The sequence below is a fragment of the Carassius auratus genome, chromosome 24 (genome assembly GCF_003368295.1).
Source record: "Carassius auratus strain Wakin chromosome 24, ASM336829v1, whole genome shotgun sequence".
Lineage (NCBI taxonomy): Eukaryota > Metazoa > Chordata > Actinopteri > Cypriniformes > Cyprinidae > Carassius > Carassius auratus.
In genome coordinates, this window is record NC_039266.1 from 17,605,490 (window position 1) to 17,614,068 (window position 8,579).

The window sequence follows — 8,579 nt, forward strand, 5'->3', positions numbered from 1 at the left end:
GAAAATTAGCAGTAGAAGTCCTTCAACAGAAAAAAAAGACTGACTAAAACAATGAAGCTTAAAGTTTGTGAGCTAGCAGTGAGATTACAAGTGTACCATTGAGTCTGCAGTGACTGCTTCAATGAGCTTTCACTGAGATTCACACACTCTTTTCAGTGTCTCTGCGCTCATGGGTTTTTCCAAAGTGCTTTTGTCTTGAAGAGTTGTCTTCTTTATTTTCAGGTATACTGGTCTTCATTCATTAAATCCTGAACAGTAAATATGAATACTTGCTGAATTTTCTTGTCATTGTCATCCTCAAGACTCCCCATGATTCTGATTGCCCTGTTAAATTGAAACATCCGAGTGACCCGGGTCTCTTGTGCCTGGTTTGTATTCACTTTTGGTTGATTCCTGTGTGAAGATGGGAGCTGAGTTTCAGGTTATCATGTTGAGGTAAAAGGCTTACAGTCTTGAGTTTAAAAGATAAAAAGAAAGACAGATTCATTTGAATGACATAAAAAATAGTAATTGTCCCAGCACTTTTGCATGATGTATAAATTAAAATAAACTTATGATATAACATTAGAATAACAAAATAAATTAACTTACAATTTGTGTTTTCTTTCTTCTAATTAAAACAAAAACAATGGCAGCAATAACAATAATGGCTGCTATAATGCCGATAATTATGTAGGCAATTTCCCCACCTGTATGGAAAGTAATAAGCATTAAATATCTTTGAATGACACATTTTGATCTGCTGTTTAGATTTTTTTGATTGTTTTAGTAAACTGAATTTGAAGCATAGATAATAGAAATGTTGAAATGTTACTTCTTGATGGGAGTTTGGTTTGTGTAATGTATCTGTACTGGGCTGTAGTGCTTTCACAGGTGTATGTTCCCAGTTGCTCTTGATTAAGATGAGAGAGTTTAATGGTTCCTTTTTCTGGATCAAAGGTAACCTTGTCCCTCCACTGCTCAGAGATGTCTTTCACAGAGGTTTTGCTGTCATAACTCAGGATGGTGGTGGAAAAGCTCAAGGTGAGAGTGTAGTTAAAGTCCTTAGCGACTGGACATTCGAAACTGAACTCATTCTCTGGGAGTTCTGAAGCAGCTAAATAAAAAATTAAATAATGATAATACAAATACAATATAGATTCAAAACATTTCAAGGATTCCTTAGCATTATATGCTGTCTGCTTCAAAATGTAACTTTTATATTTTAAGATGTTTTTTCTCTTCCATTACACTTACACTTTGGAGTTGATGACGACATCCTGCGCTATAGTTTTTTACCCAATCAAATGCTTCAGCATAAGAATGCCCCGCCCCCTAACACCACTGTGGTGTAAACTAAAGTCTAATGGTTAAATAAAGATACAAGAACTTTCATATTCAAGTCATCAAGGAAAAGGCAAGAAAGAATTAATCTCTCTCTGAGATTTATGAAACAATTTTGGTTTTTAAGAATTGTTTTACATTTATGATTTTTTTTACTTTCTGATATTACTGGAAATGATCTGAGCAGTTTACAACAGTGGAAAAAGGAACTTTAATAGTACTGCATCTATCTATCTATCCATCCATCCATCCATCCATCCATCCATCCATCTATCCATCTATCTATCTATCTATCTATCTATCTATCTATCTATCTATCTATCTATCTATCTATCTATCTATCTATCTATCTATCCATCCATCCATCCATCCATGTACACTGACACTTTAATACAAACATCTGTGAACTTACCTAGTTGTTTCAGACTAGCTGTATAGTGTGTATCTTCAGTAGTTATGGAGCAGTTAAATGTGTAGGTATCTGTGATGACATCCACTTTAAGTTGACTTGTCACTGTAAACAGGTTATCTTCTGTTCTGCTGACAGTAGTGTCCGGTGGCTCCATCACTGGAGGGTCCGAGTGCCACGCGACTTTTGGTTCTGGATAAACTCCGCTGCTGGTGCAGATGACTGTATCATCTTTTAATCTGATATTCACTGATTTAACTGGAGCTAAAAAAAATAAAATAAAAATATACAACATACAACAATTATTTTCTATTATTAGCTGCTTGGCTGGATTTATGTCTTAAAGACTTTTTTTTATCCCTATGGATTCTAATGCTATTGAAAAGTAGGCGGTATACAATGATTGAGGATTGTGTATTCTAGAAAGCAGCATTATGCATGAAACAAACTCTATTAAGTCTCCTGGGCAAATGTAAGGGATGATCCTAAGCAACAAAACATCTCTGATAAATCAAGGTTTTTTTTTTCTCTTTTTTCTTTTTTAGAGTTTCAGAATATTTGACTCTTACCTTTCACTGACATAACCACATACTTCTCATCATTTTTATTAGTATCAGCAGTGTAGCATCTGTATCTGCCTTCATCTTGGACCCTGATATTTCTTATCAAGAGGGATATATTTCCATTTTTAATTTCAGATTCTGGCAGCAGTGATGTTCTCCCCTTGTAGTCCTCGTGTTGATGACCCAGCTGGTCTTGATTGTAGAAGTATGAATGCACTACTTTTTTATCCAGATACCAGTGGATGATATCAAGGTGGGTGGATGAGCAAGGTAACATACATTCCTCAGAATATATACAGGTGACATAAGTGTCTGTAAAAACAACAAATTACAGTGTGAAAAACAACACACACACTTACAGTGACAGGTTAAGACTACAAGTGTATACTGTATACATTCAGCCAGCATTCACCCTTCCCTGTACTCTTATGCGTGTAAAAAAATACAAATAAAATCACACATTTTCTAAATACCTTTGGATTAATAGAACATGTGATTCCAACAAGTCTGCAATCATTTCCTTATGTATCAAAGGTCAAATCTGAGTAAATCTATTCCGATGTGTTCACCTTTAGTTGAATTTGGTTTAAATAGTCAAAACTGTTACTAACTAAGTTTTCTTAATGTAGGATCAAATTATTATTAATAAAATATTTTTTGTTATTGACCTAAAAATTTAGGTATTTAGTATTACATCTGAGAACATTAACAATTATATTGATCTCTGCAAGAAATAGAAAAACTGTTCAAACACTTACATTCATTTAATATAAACTCAAAACAATTTTTACAATTTAAAGTAATTACAATTTAAATGACACTTTACGTTTATATTATAACATGTAATTATGAATAAAATCTTGATTGACATTTCTTTTGAAAAGAGAGATGTGCTCATGTGTCTGTATATGTGTAGTTTTTGAGGTTGAGTTACTGAGTTGAGAGTTTTTGAGGCACATATCAGACATTTAAACAGATGTCATTAGAGATTTTAGTTTCTTACCTCCTAAAGTCACAGGCAGAATCCACAGCAAGAAAAACAGCTTCATTTTCACACATTTAAAATGATTTAAATATAACATGTAGTCCATCGACCAACTACTCTCTGTTTTAAATACTTTCTATTATTAACCTGTTTGTTCGCATTGAAATACACTCTCTGTGGAGATGAACAGGCTACACAAGTCTTAAGTCCAAACTGGTTTTAAATAAAACCCTCCCATTTAAGGTTGCGAGCACAAAGTTCAGAATACCAGGGTAATCTGTACATGTTGTAGTTTGTAAATGGCACAAATGGCAGAGGATTATGGAATCACATTACCCTAAATAAATGGAAATAGAGATTATCTTGTGAGATGACATCATACCTTGTGCACAAATGTCAAAAACATCACAAATGTAAAAAACTTGCTGCCTCTAACCCGTTTTTAGAAGCCTGACAGGAGTCATACTGAAACTGCATTATGCAATTATTTTTCCTTGACAGGTCTGCATATCTGGAATATTTGTCAAAGACATATCCTTTGGAAGGTTAACAACAGTTGTTCTGTTTTAAAAGGTTATCCTCTACTTGTCATTAGCTCAGATCATTCAATCATTGTTAGGAAAATACACATGCAGTGCCGTCCTTAGACATGATGTGTTGATTTCAGTTAAATCATTTTTTAATTGTATTATATATTTGAGATACGCAATAAATTAAATAAGGACTGCCAACCACAAACACATATGTTGACCATTTTCATATTTTTACAGCAGAATACAAAGATTTATATATTTTATATATATATATATATATATATATATATATATATATATATATATATATATATATATATATATATATATATATATATAATAAACAGGAAGAAAAAATGCAGTGGATTAAAAAGAGCTCTTCAATGGATATCCTTGTTATATCACGTCACATTAAAATAAGCATTGTTATTCTCCTAAAGTCTGAAAACAGAACAAGAGGGAAATTTACAGATCATTAAATCAAGAATAAACCATACTCTGCCACTTTAGCAGGATCTGAGTGTGTATTATATACTGGGTGTAATTGCTTTCAGGTGAGCAGGAGATTGGTGACAGCTGTGTGCAGTCAGTGTAATGGATGATGGGAAATGTAGTCCAGGGTATAGTGTAACAGTTAGTGTGGCGCAAGAGTCCATATGATTAATGAGTGACCTCTGGTGGCGATCGGATGGAAGTCCATGGACAGGATTCATAACACTAATGTGACTGAGGCAGTCTGTTTTTGAAGTTGACTTAAAGCTGCGGTAGGGAACTTTTGACGATCTAGCGGTTAATAAACAGAACTGCTTGCGTCTTGCGGAAGAACATCGTAGCCGGAACTACTTCTCTCTGTTTATGTCTATGAAGAATCACAAAGGTACTGGGTTACTCCGCCACGGTACCCCCGAAGCAATCTAAAATAGTCCGAATATAAACACTTATTATAGGTGCACCCTAGTGATTCAGGACAAGCTAAAAACACGGTTTGGAAAATGGATTCATGGTGTACTCGCTTATTATATAAATTTTTCTACATTTTGAACACAAACAAAGTTACGGACCGCAACTCTGATTGGTTGATTTCTTACCGGGAGCGGTCTGTAACTGCAAATGGCAATAGGACCACTGGGAGGAGCCAGAGGAGCTTGATTTTTTCACAGATGATCTGTCTCATATTCTACTGTCAGGACATAAAGACAGGTTTAATAAATATGTAAAAAATATTTTTTTACAAAAGTTCCCTACTGCACCTTTAATGTTGAGGCACATACGAGGCATATATTTTAGACATATAGGTATTTTGATTTCTTACCTCCTGAAGTTGGCAGAATCCACAGCAAAAAAACAGCTTCATGTTCCCTTAGTTTAAAATGATTTGAATGTAATATGTAGTCTGTCGATCAACTACTTCCCAACTACTGCTGTTTTTTTTTGTTTTTTTTTCGCATTGCAATACACACTCTGTGGAGTTCAAAAGGCTGCACACGTAGAACCCTCCTTCTGTGTTCATGAACCTAAATACCATGAATATCAGTGGGTAAACTATACATGATGTTGTTTAAAAATGGCAGTGAATCACAGAAACAGATGGAAATACAGATTATTTTACACATAAAGCACATATATCACAATCATGATTATAAATAATTCTAATATAATTAAAAAATGTTGTAAATAATTTTAACTGGTTAACAGGAGTTATATGCAACTATTTTAGTTGTACAGTTTTACAGACCCATTATTTACGTTTACTTGAAAATAAAGCATCTAGGATTTCATCATAAAAAAGAATCTATTTACCTGTAGATGATTTCAAATAAAATATTAAGACAGAGCTGGGAGGTTGTATATATAGTAATGACAGATATAGCATTTCACATAAATTGTTATTGTCAAGTAAAAAAGTTGAAATGTAATAATTCATGTATTTAATACAAATGACATTTACATTTAAGACATTTTGTAGATGTTCTCATACAGTATACATAGACATTTAAAAATCATTTAGTTTTAATGTGTGAGTTCAACAGATAATATGCATAGAATTCAAAACATTGAGCGAATATTACTTTAAAAGCAATTGACACATAATATATAAAGTAAATGTTAGTAGAAATTTATAGGAATTCAACACTTGATTGTTTTTATATCACGATAACTGTAAGTATTGACACACATTTCCTTTATGAATAATAATAATAATAATTTATAAATACTTCTTGTCTCTCCTTTGGTCTTGGCAGTAAATCAATCACTTTTCAGGATTTGAAAGAAGTCTTGAAAGTTGATATGTAGCAACTGGAGCCCCATATATGAAGTTTTAAACAAGCTTTCCCCCCATCTACTCTCATGTTGGTCTGTTGGCGATCTCTTCTGTTAAGCAAGCGTCCTCAGATGCAGCTCTGCTGTTTGCAACAGTCACTGTAAAGGATAGAGATCTGTGAATATGATGCAGTGAGATGAGGAGTATTTATGTAAATGTAACCACACACATACCTCTGATTGGTTGCATCTCTGTAGCCTCTGCATGGGTTTTACTTGATTTTGTACAGCCAGCTGGTTTAAAGAAGATACAATTGTTGCACATATATGTAAAGTATATATTCCAAATACCTGTGCATGTGTGCATGCAATTGTGGTAATCCATACCTTTACATTTTATAATTCCTAGGATTGCTGCGACTGCAGTGACTGCAATGCCTGTGATCACAACAGCAGTAATCCACCACTGGGGGGAGCTCTCGGACTGTTGTTTTTCTGCGCGTCAGACACAATTCGTGTGGTGAGTCAAATGCGAAGAAAACTAGTTGAAAAACTAGTTTTTAGTTAAAAAATAGTCTTCAAGAGAACTGAATTAAATTTCAGCATCTCACTTTGCTGTTTAGTTAACTGACTCAATCGTCCAACAAATTTCCAGAGATTATACTGAAGAGACTTTACTTAACTTTCATGTTACAAACTTAACCAGTTTTTATTTTTTATTATAATTATATAAGCTATTTCACAGGGTTTTCCTGTGTCTTCAACATCACCAGAGTACCTTGATATCACATTTTCCATTTTTAGCATAACCTTTAACAAATAAAACTACTTCCTAAATGACATGATTATACAGGAAGTAACATTATTTTGGAGGCAAAAATATTAGTAAGTCATTTTTTTTAACGCATTTTTTTTTTATATCTGGTTAAAAAGTAATGCTTGATAAAATTACAGGGCCCTCAAAGAGAAACTCTAAAATAACATTACTCTAAATCACTGAGCAATGGCATTTCAACTTTTTATTGCCATCTTGTTGAGTTCATCTTATTAATTTTATTTGTTGTTGTGAAAATAATAATTTAATATAGTGCCTACTGCTTAACCATAATTATGGAAGTCATAACTTCATTTTTTAAGTTATAATGTTGATGGTTTACAGGTATAACATGCTCTCACCAGGCTTTAGTGTGATGTTGACTCTTGTATGGTCTTGATGTTTTGCCTCTGTGATGCTGACTCTTGAATGGACCTCATATTTGGTCTGTCTGATGTTGACTCTCGTGTGGACCTCATGTGTGGTCTGGTGAGCAGCGAGGATGCAGGTGTAGGTTCCAGTGTGTTCTAGACTCAGCGGGTTGTGTAGCTGTAGTGAGCCGTCTCCGCCTCGACCCCTGGGGGTCACCAGTCGCACCCTCTTCCAAATGCTGGAGCTCTGCTGTGTGAGGCTGTCATAGGTGTAGATAGTTGTGGACTTGTGTTCTTTGGTGAAGGACCATGTCAGTGTGAAGTTCTGCAGGTTCCATGGGGCCACACAAGGGATGATGAAGTCCTGACCTTCCACGCCGAATATTTCTGTTTATTAGAAAACTGGTTAAAATAGTATCTAGGTGCCATTTAAAAAGTTCAGAGACATTGTGATGCATGATATTCTCTCATTTGCATGTAATTGTTTGGTCGGTCACGGAAATATTTGGTGATGCAATGTCATGTAATACTAACAATGATGAAATGCAATGTAACGCGACCAGACATGAGTTGGCTCGATGAGATCAAACCTTTCTCCTGCAGTGATGCTCTCCATGTCTGAGACCTGTAGAATGATTGGACGAGGCAGATGTAGGTCAGATCTTTCAGCTTCTTGAGCTTGCTCTCCACCGAGTACAGGCCTTGTTTGTCAGCCGTTTTGCGTGTGAAGGGGTGGAGGGGATCACTGGCTGGCTCTGTGAACAGGTTTACACGGGGAGCAGGATAGACGTCTCGACTGGAGCATATGACTTCCTCAAAACCACTGAGACGTGTTGTCTCCAAGCTCACTGACTGGATAGGGGCTGGAATGACAGAGTTATTTGTTGTTTTTGTTGTTTGTGGTGTCGTTATCATTTTCAAGTCATTTTTATTTTTATTTTTAAATCTTTAGAAGCACAAACCCCTATGCTTTGTGTTGTTGGGCATATAAAATATATAAAATATTCATGCATTTATTCATTTCCTGGCCAGGTGTCTATGGTGGTTTGTAGGACTTTACATTTCCTAAAACTTAAATTAACTTTTGTCCCACATTTGGCACAATGATAATGCTAATAATAATAATAATAATCATAATAATAATTTATTCATTCATTTTTTTTTCTGACAGGGATTCTGTGGCAGATTATAATCAATTGTTCTATGTGATAAGTTATTATACATATTGATGTTAGATGTTTTTCTGAAACAGTCACCCAGGATTTGATGTATGATTACATTTTTTTTTAGCTGCACCTGCCGTGGTAATTACTGCTTGA